Source organism: Camelus ferus, chromosome 1, assembly GCF_009834535.1.
Source record: "Camelus ferus isolate YT-003-E chromosome 1, BCGSAC_Cfer_1.0, whole genome shotgun sequence".
NCBI lineage: Eukaryota > Metazoa > Chordata > Mammalia > Artiodactyla > Camelidae > Camelus > Camelus ferus.
The window spans coordinates 11,146,013-11,158,365 of NC_045696.1; the positions used below are offsets into that span (position 1 = coordinate 11,146,013).

The window sequence follows — 12,353 nt, forward strand, 5'->3', positions numbered from 1 at the left end:
TCCTCAAAGTCCTGACACTATATAATCTTTCTTTTCCTACATAATTTTTTACTGTGGTAAAATACGCATAACATAAAATGTAGCATCTTAACCATTTTTAAGTACATAGACCACATTGGTCCCTCTAGTAACTTTGTCTCTTGGAGAAGGAAGGAAAAAGAAGGATGGTCACATATGAGCCCAGTCTGCTTCCCTTTGGTCAACAGAAGTAAAAATCTTTCAGCAGAAGTCTCAGAAGGGTGAGGGAGAGTCTGGGAGGCCAAGGACTGTGGTGCTGCGTAAAGAGGTGACTGCAGGTTCAGAAGGTACAGTTCCTGCAACCCAGCAAGGGAATGTACTAGGAACTGACAAGGGCGCCCTCTGTAGGTGAGAATCTTAACTTACACCTTAGAAATGGTAACGGTGGCCCATGAATTTCCTAAATAATTTTTTTATCGTAAAACACACATAATATAAAATTTACCATTTTAACCAATTAAAGTGTACAGTTCAGCGACATTGAGTACATTCACGTTGTTGTGCAATTATTGCTCCCATCCATCTCCAGAACGTTTTCCTCTTCAAAAATGGAAACTCTGTACCCATTAAACTATAACTCCCCATTCTTTTGTCTCCTGGCAACCACCAGTCTATTTTCTGTCTCTATAAATCTAGTTACTGTAGATCCCTCATATAAATGGGCTCATACAGTATTTGTCCTTTTGTACTGGTTTCTTTCACTGAGCATAACGTCTTCAAGTTTCATCCATGTTGTCAGTATTTCCTTCCTTTTTAATGCTGAATAATATTCCATTGTATGGATACACCACATTTGGTTTATCCATTTATCTTTTGATGGACACTTGGGTTTCATCCACCTCTTGGTGCTTGTGAATAACGAACATGGCTGAAGAAAAAAAAGTTTTTTTTTAATTTAAATGATCATTCCCAAGGGGAAGTTTCAGGCTACTAAGAAGAAAACAAATCAAAGTCCATTGACAGGAATTCAGAATCAATGAAAGTAAGTTCCAATTAAGGGTATAGAGCAGAAGTTTCCAAACTTTCTAAGTTCTTGGCACCCTTAGTGTCTCAATGATATTTCACAGGACTATTAAGCCAAAAAACCAAACCAAAACAAAACAAAACTGAACTGTTACAAATTTATTAAATAGCTAGATCCAAACAACAAGTATTTATGTTCTAACAATTAGGTAGCTATTTGGGGGAAAAAGTATATATTATTTAAAGGAAAAATATTTTTTATTTTACTCTTAAATAACTGATTTATTAAGGAGGTGTGTGCACCCGTTAGGCATGTCACTGTCTATCCGATCTTGAAATCTGATTGGACACCGTCACCCTCACTTTCTGTTTCATGTATATTTTTCTTGGTCCTTGCTTTTATCACAGTAACCACTGAAATCCCAGTTTTATGGAACTGTGACAGCTCTGACAGAAAAGTAGCTCAATCTAATGTTGAAATTGAACTACCCTGAGTTAGTAGTTTGCAACAGAAGTCAGGAATTGCTATATTTCCTTCAACTTATAAAAATATTCCAATCTGTGAGTTTCTTGCAGCGCTCTGGGCAGTTTGGAGCCAAGTTTGGCAGCTGCAAATCTAGATAATTCAAATACTATGGAGACCTTACTTTGTCAACAAGAATTGCATAAACTGTGTCCGGCTCACTCTCCAACTGACTTCATTTTTACCACTCTAGCCCTCCCTCCCTCGCAGACACGCTGGCCCTTTTGCTGTTTCCTGACCGCTCTGATTACATTGCTACCTCAGTGCCTTTGCATTTGCTGTAGCTTCTCTCTGGATGCTCTTCCCCCATGGATTGCCACAGCTCTCCTCCATCACTCGTTCGGGGATGTCTGCCAGTCCCTGTGTATGCTAGTCACCACACCCCCCCCACCATTTTCTCATCTCCAGAGCTCTCAAGTTGGCCTACCTGCCATTCTATTGGTCTTCCTGCACTTCCAGGGGTGATTTGCCCCAAACAAACCTCTTTGAAATGAGTGATCTCCAATGACTTCAATAGCAACAAAGTCAGATTGCAGCGTTGATGTAATTAAAATGTTAATGGGCACCAAAAAAAGTAAATGGAACTAATAAAGACCAAAGAAAGGAAAGGAAATAATGCAAATGCACAGAACTGTCACAATTTAAACTAGCAAAGCCAGGAGTACTCTGAGAAGGACATCACATGAGGAGAAGATGGCAGCATGGTGGCCGTGGCACTCGGCTGCTAAGACCCCTAAATCCAAATGGCTCCTGGGCAGGTGAAGAAATGCTGCTCCCACCTGAGGGAGGAACTGCAAAGTCTTGTTGCCAAGAGCCCTGAACACCAGGCTGGGAGGGGTTTGTGGACATGCTTTGCAATCTATCAAACCATGCTTTTCCCATTGATCTTAGGTGCCATCTTTTTTCCCTCATTATTCTCCTCATTAAACTTAGTTTTAAGGGATCTCAAAATTCTGTCCCAGATTTTTGGTCAAGTTGTTTCTATTAAAAAGTGCTAACTCACAGACATAGAAAACAAACTATGGTTACCACAGGGAATAGGGCTGGGTGGGATGGATAAATTAGGAGTTTGGGATTTAAAGATACACACTACTATATATATAAAACAGATAAACAGCAAGGCTCTACTGTATAACACAGGGAACTATATTCAATATCTTGTAATAACCTATAATAGAAAAGAATCTGAAAAAGTATATATGAATATGCATAACTGAATCACTTTGCTGTACACCTGAAACTAACACAACATTGTAAATCAACTCTACTTCAATCAAAAAAAGCAGCAACTGTTGGCAAGAATGTGGAGCAACCGGAACTCTTATACGCTGCTGGTGGGGGTGTGCAATGGTACAAGCATTTTGGAAAAGTTTGACAGTTTCTTAAAAAGGTAAAAATACACTTACCATGTAACCCAATATTTCCATTTTTGAATATTTATCTAATAGAAATAAAAAAATATATCCACACAATAAAAAAGTGCTGATTTTAGAAACTAAAACTTAAAACTGCCACCCACCCACCCACCCACACACACACACAAATGGCTCACAAAACATTCCTTTCCTTCTGAAGGTTTTCATGATACATTGTTATCATTAACCAGTCTTTTACTATTAAACCTAAATGGCCAATTGAGACAAACAGTTCTGAGGTCATTCTTTCACCACTGATTAATATGATCTTGACATTTTTTAATGAGAGGTGGCAGGTAGTGGGGATAATATTAATTTAGCCTCCCAAGCTTTCTGGGCAGACCTTGCCCGCTGCAGCAGCCTCCTTGGCCACTGCTTTGATGATACCCACAGCAACTGTCACAAACAGCAAAATGACCCAGAGGATGATCATCAGAGAAGCTCTCAACATACATGGGCTTATAGGAACTATATCAACCATGGCAGCATCACCAGATTTCAAGAACTTGGGATCACCTTCTAGCTTCTTCCCAGAACAGCAATCAATGTCCTCCAGCTCAGCAAATTTGCAAGCAATGTGAGCTGGGTGACCATCTCACACAGGTGTGTAGCCAGCGCTGATTTGGCCTGGATAGTTCAGAATAGTCAGGAAGTCAGCTTCTTCCACTGGTGGATCATTTTTGCCATCACCAGCCATGTTGCTGTGGTGAACATCTTTGACAGACACCTTCTTAACATTGAAGCACACGTAGTCCCAAGGAAGAGCTTTACTTGAAGCTTCATGGAGCATTTCAACAAACTTGACTTCATTGTAATGTTGACTGGAGCCAAGGTGACCACCATGCTGGGTTTAAGAATACCAGTCCCCTTGGGGACAGTACCAATTCCATCAATGTTGTAAATGTCCTGGAGGGACAGACAAAAGGGCTTGTCAGCTGGATGAGTCGGTGGCAGGATGCCATCCAGGGCTTCAGGCACTGTGGTTCCACTGGCATTGCCATCTTTATGAATGACTTTCCATGGCTCCAGCATGTTGTCACCATTCCAACCAGAACTGGCACAAATGCTCTTGTGTCAGGGTTATGGCCAATTTTCTTAATGTAGGTGCTGACTTCCTTAATCATTTCTTTATATCTCTTTCTAGCTGTAGGAATCCCTTTTGTTAACCTGAAAAATTAGTTGTTTCACACCCAGCGTGTAAGCCAGAAGGGCATGCTCATAGGTCTGCTTGTTCTTGGAGACACTTGCTTCAAATTCGCCAACATCATCAGCAACAAGCTGGACAGCACAGTCTGGCTGAGCTGTGCCTGTGATTGTGGTTTTGACAAAGTCTCTGGGTCCTGGAGCATCAACCATGGTCACATGTGTTGGTCTTGAATTTCCACAGGGATTTATCAATGGTGATACCTCCTATCAGTGGTGATACTGCACTCATGTTCATCTTTCAGTTCATCCAAGACCCAGGCATCCTTGAAAGGAGAACTTTCCCATCTCAGCAGCCTCCTTCTCAGATTTTTCAGTGCTTCTTTTGTCAGTCCTACCACCCTTGTGGATCATATGGCCGTCAGTGGTAGACTTGCCTGAATCTACATGTCAAGTGATGACAGTGTTGATGTGAATCTTTTTCTTTCCCATTCTGGCTTAGATTCAGTGGGGGTTTTCACAGCACCTATGTTCTGGTGGAAAATTCACTGTTGTCTTTACCACATACCAAGTTCCTATGTATGCATGGGTCTTTGTTTCCTTTTGAATAAACTTTTAGTTTTGGAATAATTCTAGATTTACAGAAAAGTTGAAGAGAGAAGGATTCTGTACACCTTCACCCAGTTTCATCTCATGTCCATTTTTTCATGCTTCTATGGTACATTGGTTAAAACTAAGAAACCAGCTTTTGCACATTGCTATTAACTAAACTCCAGACTTTATTTGTATTTCATCAACTTTCCCCCTAGAGTTCTTTTCCCATCCCAGGATCCAGTCCAGGGTATCACAGTGCATTCTGTTGTCATGTCTCCCCAGTCTCATCTGATCTTTGACAGTTTCCCAGTTTTTCCTTGTTTTTTTTTTCATGATCTTGACAGTTTTTAAAAGTAGCAGTGATATATTTTTTAGACTGTCCCTCAGTTTAGATTTGTCTGACGTCTTTCTGGGGTTATGGATTTTGGGGAAGGATGCTATCAATGTGAATGCTATAAACTTTCTCATCACATCACATCAAGGGTCCATGATAGCAACACAATTTGTCAGTGATGATGTTAACCGTGATCCCTTGGTTAAGGCAGTGTTGCCATGTTTCTCCACTATAAAGTTACCATTTTTCTTTTTCCATGCTTGAATCTTTGGAAGTTGGTCACTAAGCCTGCACTAGAGGAGGGAGGAGGAACGGTTGTGAACTAAGCTCCATTTCTTGGAGCAGGGAGTATCTACATATTACTTGGATTATTTGTATAGGAAAAATTTGTAAAGACTCTCACTTTGTAAGGAAGATCTTCTCCCCCATTTAATATTTTTTGTAACAGCACAGACTTTGTATATTTATTTTATACCTGAAATTATGATCCAATTATTTGGATTTTTGTCACTCAGATTGTTAATTATCATGTCACACAAATTGTTCCATTGGGAACTACTTCAGGTTGGTTCCTATGTCCCTTTCACATACCACCCACCCCCCCCTTTTTTTTAAAGGGTTCTTGTTTTCTAGTACTACAAGATACTCCAGGCTCATTTTATATGTGCCCGGTCACAGCCTTATATTTAGCCATTTCTCCAAGGATCACTGGTCCCTTTTATTTGATAATGGTATTAGAACTCAAGATCTGGGCACTGGGTGTGCTCATTGTTAACCGGGGTGTTGCTGCTTCTAGACCCTGTCAATGAACAGAGCTAGGAAATGTATGCATGTGTATAAACTCAGGTAGAATACATATCTATACTTATTTCTGTATCCATCCACTTCTGTTAAGCTAAACATAAGATCATAATGTCTCCAACTCTTATCCAGTCCCACAGGGTTCATTCTGGACTTACCTTCTTGCTTACAAGTAACTTATCTCTTTAACAGTGAAAAAGCTAGTGGCACCCCCATCATCCTCCATTCACTTACTTATTCGTTCAATTCCAGGATACATGAAAGTAATTTCAGAATTGTTAACTTATATCTCAATGACATAGGTCTGTTTTTGAGTCTGTATTCTGTTCTGCTGGGCTATTTGTCTATTCTTTTGCATTCTAATTTGCCATTCTAATTTGAGTATTATAACTTTTTGACTTAGCCACTCATAGTCCTTTATTTTTCCATACAAATTTATCATGATTTTTTGAGTTTCTTAATTTTCACTGAAATGGCGTAGTTTTATAGTCTGAACTTCTTTTACAATTTTTTCCTTAAAGGTGCCGTGCAGTCTTTTCTAGCTCAGTTCTGAAATAATTTACAGGGTTTTTTTTCCTTTGTGAATGGTGTCTTTTTTTCTATTACATTTTTAAATTAATTATTGCTAGTGTAGAGGTAATGGTACTGATTTTGGTAACTTGATCTTATATCTGACAACCTTGCTAAACTCTTATTAAGCTCGTATTTCTGGTGAATTTTCTAAGTAGATGAGCATTGTATCTCTTATAATTCTTTCATATCTTATTTCTTTGTCTTACCTTATCTCATTAGCCAGGACCTCTAGTAATAGATAGAAGTGTAAATAGTGTACATCCATCTCTACCTTCCTATTGTACCAGACATAATTCAAATGCATCTGAAATCTTTCCATTATGCATACTAGTTGCTGCAGGTTTTTGGTACATATAGTCTTTATTAAAGAATGAAAGTGCCTTCTATTCCTAGTTTTGTGTGAATTTAAAAAATCATAAATAGGTATTTTTTCAAATGCCTTTTCCCATCTATTGAGATAATTGATTTTCTCCTTGAATCCATTAATATAAAAATGATATAAAAGCATCCTTGTATTTCTTGTTTTTTTTGAAGTGCAGTGTTGGATTAGGTGAGCTAATACTTTATTTACACTCATCTATGTCTGTAGCGAAATAAGCCCATCATTTTCTTACTGTGTATTATCCACAGTTAGTTTTGTATCTGAGGTTTTATTAGTTTCATAAAAGAAGTTGGGGTGCTTTCTTTCTTTTCTGTTTTATGAAGCAAACTGAATAAAATAGGAAGTATCTGTTTCTTAAAAGATTGCAAGAACTTACCTGAAAAATCATCTGCACCTCAGGGTAAAGTTTGATTATCATATTGTTTTAAGAATTATTGATCAATTAAAATTTCCTAGGTTTTTTTTTTTTTTTTTTTTTTGGTCAGCCTTGGGATTTTTACCTTTTCCCAGAAATGTATTCATTTCTTTTAGCTTTGAAAGTTTTGTGAATTGTTGTTTCTAATATTCTTTATTATTTAAAAATCTAAGTTTGTGTGTTGATTTCTCCCTTTACTCCTGTATTTTGCTGTTTTGCAGCTTTTCTTTTTTCTTCCTCATTAAGCTTGCAACAGGTTTGATGATTTAATCTGAAAACAAAAAACAGTCAACTTTTGATCTGTGAATACTTTTTAGTGTTTTTTTATTCTCTTTGTAATTGATTTCTCTCCTTACCTTTGCTTGTTTTTACTTCTTATTTTTTGGGTTGGTTCTATTGTACTTTTTCCAGTTTTTTGATTTGAATATATATTAGTTCATTTGTTATCAACTTTTCTTCATTAATGTGCTTAAAACTATACATTTTCCTCTAAGACTTGTGTCTCACAGGTTAAACAACATAAAGTGTTCATTTTATTGTATTTCAAGTCTTTCATAATTTCCCTAATGTTTTCTGAGGATTACTTAGAAGGTTTTTTTTTTCCCTTTCCAAGGCTTATGGGATTTTTAAAAGCCTATCTTCTTCTTATCAAGGTCAAATTTTATTGCCTGATGGTCAGAGAACATGGTCTGTATGATGTTGATTTTTTTAGACTTTACTGGGGCCTCCTTTGTGGCCTAGAAGGTAGTCAGTTTTTATGATTGTTCCATGTTATTTTAAAAGAACATACATTTTGCTTGTGGGTATAAAATTTTCATACCATCTATTAATTTGAATACATTGTTATCCACATTTTTAATATTTTCTCTTATTTCTGTTCAATGATTAAGATGTTAGACCAGTTTTCACAATAGCTTTGAAATTTATCATTGATATTTTAATTTCTAAATTGGGTATGGATTTTGCTACATCCTGCTGTGCAAAGAATAGGGCTATGAACTCAATAACCTAGTATTTTTTTAATTGACTAAAAAAAATTTTAGGGGAGGAGGAGGTAATTAGACTTTTGATTTTTTAATTTATTTTTTTAATGGAGGTACTGGGGATTGAACCCAGGTCCCCGTGCATACTAAGCACACACTGTACCACTGAACTATATCCTCTCCCTTAATAACCTAGAATTTTTGAGTAGTCTGATCTGAGACCCTGGTCAACATAATACATATTTATTGAGGATATGGCTCTTGTGGGAATTGTCCCAGCAGGATCAGTGCATAATTTCCTGAATGGATTTGAAAGTATATTTTTAAACATGGAGGCATGCCCCTAATTATAAAATGTAACCTATGGGATAATGGCCAGAATTCAGAGGCAGCTTCCTGCACAATGTTCAGAAGTTCTTCTTCTCCTGGTCCATGACCTGCCTGTCCGTAACCCCACTCCCCAGTGCCCATTCAATGCCGTAGTGACTAAAATGCAACTACTAAACATTCACTTGCAGAGTTGTGATCTCCAAATGTCCTCTTTTAAAGTGTAAAAATATTCATGGACTGGCTGTAAATTGGTATTATTCTCCAACACCTTGTGGTAAATTTACCAAATTTCTCTACTTTCTGATGGCTAGCTAAAAACACTTTTGTAAGGAAAGAGGTTAAGGGGAAAGGGTGGGAAAGAAGGGAGACATAGCATGGGGAGGGAGGCAGCAAAAGGCATTTTCCAGGGAGATGATTTCCGGGAAAGCTGCAACTGTTGGGGTTTTGGAAGATGGGGGCAGCAAGAAGGTATATGTTTGTGGGGAGGTGGATGAGCAGACAGTGGACCTGGGGATATTTATGAAGTCAAACATCATCTATGTTATGATTTTTATCAGCTGGCCTCACACATATGGCTAGCTTCTTCCCTATTAGACAAGAGGCACATTTTCTACTCTTCTTCTGTGTTGCCTCAGAGAAATAAAAAAGGCAAATTTGATGTTTCTGTTTTCTTCTCTGCTTTATTATCATTTCAATAAGAATCTCACAACGACCTAACCTGGATCATACTAATGTGATATATCTATTGCTCAAATAATTCATTTGATAGTTATTATATGGCCTTGTAGCATCTCATATCTTCTTGGGTTCTTGGTTAAGTTCTTTATTGTGACTGAACTTAACAGGTGTGTCATAGTCTCAGTGATACTGTAGGTCTCTTGAGGGTAAGTCCACTGGGTAATATTTTTTTGAATCTGTGATGGCTGGTTATATAATGCAATGCACATAGCAAACATTGCTGTAGGTTTATTTATCTTTTTAGCCTATGGACACTGTGTCCTTCACTAGAGTTCATAGTGACTGCCTTTGAAGGAATGCTTCAGTCTTACTGATAACCAAGCAGATAACATTCTTGATCTCAGATAAAAGTCGTACTAAAACATTCATCACCAGAGATTAAAACTTGTATCAGAATAGAGAAAGAAATTCCATATCTCTCCTCTTTATCGTGTAATTGCATTAATTAGCTTTTAACTAGATGAAATAATGCAGGGTAACCTGTCAGGACGACTTCATCTTGTGTACAGTAATGCATACTTCTCAGATCCTGAGAGTCCATGATAAACATGCTCTAATATGAACTTGACATGATTGAGCCTCTCTTTTTTACCCCTTTCCAGAAGTTGAATTTAACCCTGTTAGATTGAAATGGGAATAAATAAACACACTTACTTAAAGGTGTGAATGAGAAGTATGGCCACTGGAGATGAATTGATTGGCTATTAAAGGCCGGACTCTTGCGTTGGTTAATTCACCACAGTTCAGGGGCCAGTTCACAAGGTTGTAGACTCGAAAACTTGCATTCTGAGGCTTTTTGACAGCATTCCTGGTCAACCTGCCCTTTAGGATGGATTAACATTAACCAAGCCCAAGACCCAGGTCTTTGTATCCAATTATATCAACATTTATTTATTCAACACGTATTTATTGAGCCCTACAAGGTGACAAGCCCTGTTCTAGGCACTGAGAATGGAGCACTGAACTTTGTTTTGTGCCATTATAGAGTGCACATTTTAATGAAGGAGTTTGACAAACAAATGAATATCTAATATCACCAGTAGGTGATAAAGGCAATAAAGGAAAATAGAGGAGGGTAAGAAGATAGTGAGAGATAGACAGGAAGAGCCCACATGAAATGAGAATATGAGCCATGTGAGGTCTGGGCAGTTTCAGAGGGAGGGAACAGCAAGTGCAAAGGCCCTAAAGTGGATACCAGCTTAGAATGTCCCAGGAACAGTAATGCCTACCTTCAATAGACCAGAATGTTTTGGGGGCAAATAAAGTCCTTTCTCTCCGTGCAGGTCTTTTACCTAGAAAGCCATGTCACTATCCAGAGGCTAACTGGTGAGCTTGGTATCTGAACAAGTGGGGTTAAAGACCCAGTATCAAGGATCCCCTGCATTGGGCTGACTTGGTCTGAAGCATCGATCTGTACTTCTGCTTCACACCTCATCTCCTATGTCTCTGGCTAAAGATGGGATAGGCACTGGCAACTTCTGTTCCTTTGTTTTTAAATCAGGCTTAAGATACACTGATGAGTGGCTCCACCACTTATCAGCTGAGTAATACTGGCAAGTTCTCCCACTCTCTCTGTCTTTGCAAAGAGACATGATAATTTGCCCAAGGACACACAGGCAGAAACTGAATAGAGTTTTTGACTGTTTCCTACCTCTCCCTGCGGTCTCTCAGGTCAGGTCCACTCTGGTTGAAAACAAACTTGGTGGTTGCAATTAACCACAGAAAAGAAAATAATCTGTATGAACAATTAGAATTCAATCTGCCTTTACTAACACGAGTATTGCCCTTTACAGCCTGAATTTTGAGCACACCCTTGTCTCTTAATACTGTTCCATCAGTTCACAACTGCTCAGGGTGCTCCCCCTGGCCTGCCCACAACTAGTCTTTTCCACAGGCATAGCAGGCTTGCCAGACCAGGGGCTCAGGGTCAACACCATGGGCTTTTCCTATTAGAGACTCTAAATCCCCAATAAGCCATAAAAGGCCATGTCCTCACGTGCTCACCACAGATCTCCTAACAGAACACAGAGCAGTATTTCCTCAGACTAGAAGACAAGCTGATAGGAATTCCAGGAATCACCAAATTACTCATCTAATGACCTGATTCATGATTTATTTGACATATAACCAAGTATTGATGAAATTTTATTTAAAAATGCACCAGCCTATTTTCACTTATTTATTTATACCTCCATTTTATTTCAGAACACTTAATGCGGCTCTCAACAACTTAAAAAAACACAGTATTTTTTTTTTTCCTTTCAAAGCAGTATTTCGTACATTGCATCATTTTACCCGCTCAGAACAGCTGGCTTTGCTGTCTCAATTTTAATGACGGGGACTTAGATGTGAAGGCCGCTGAGCTGTCCACGAGGAGTTTTCACAGACGTTACTTCACTCGATCACCCCCTCCCGCCCTGCACGGCCGAAAGGGCACGCGTCCTCCCTTGAGTCTGGGGAACTGGAGGTCAGTCGGGGGCCACATCCCATCAGACAAGCCAGTCTGGTTCAGGATATGAAAGAAGCTAGGGGTCAGGGTTAGGGGCACCCTTTGGAGCAAGGACCTCCCCACAGAAGCCCCCCTGGCATCTAGCCAGGGGCATCCACCCTCCCGGCAGATCCGCAGGACCACGAATAGGCAAAGCATCGAATCCCGCTGCAAGTCAATCAAGTTCAAGAGGCACCATTAGGGCGCCCTCAGGTCAAGAACTGATCTGACTGCGCAACTACCAAGCGTCTGGGCTCCTGCCCTCCGGGAGTGGCGGTTCTGGGGGTTCTTCGCCAAGAACCCTCGAGGCCCGATGGGCCTCTCCCAGCTGAAAACAGAGCTGACAGCCACGGTAGCAGAAAACCGGCTCACTGAACAGCCCCGAGCTGACTCACATTTGGGACTCGATAAATACTTGTTGTGTGCATGAGCAGTACACTTATTTACTTCCTTGAAATTTCAATAAAGAGGTTAAGTGTCGGTCGCCTCCGGCCGCGAGCGAGCCAGCTGCGACCGCAGCATCAAGGCGGAACCGGGGACTCCGAGTTCCCGCATCCTCACTACCTGCTTCGCGACGGACCGCCCTTCCCACAGGCCCCGCCCCTTCCGCCGACCTCCCTCACGAGTCCCCGCCTCTTCCGCCAGCCCCGCCC

General features: G+C 39.7%; 1 pseudogene; it reads right to left on the minus strand.

The window, feature by feature from the left end:
• Positions 1 to 3,514: 3,514 nt before the first annotated feature.
• On the minus strand, positions 3,515 to 4,554 carry LOC102503852 (annotated as a pseudogene).
• Positions 4,555 to 12,353: the final 7,799 nt, after the last annotated feature.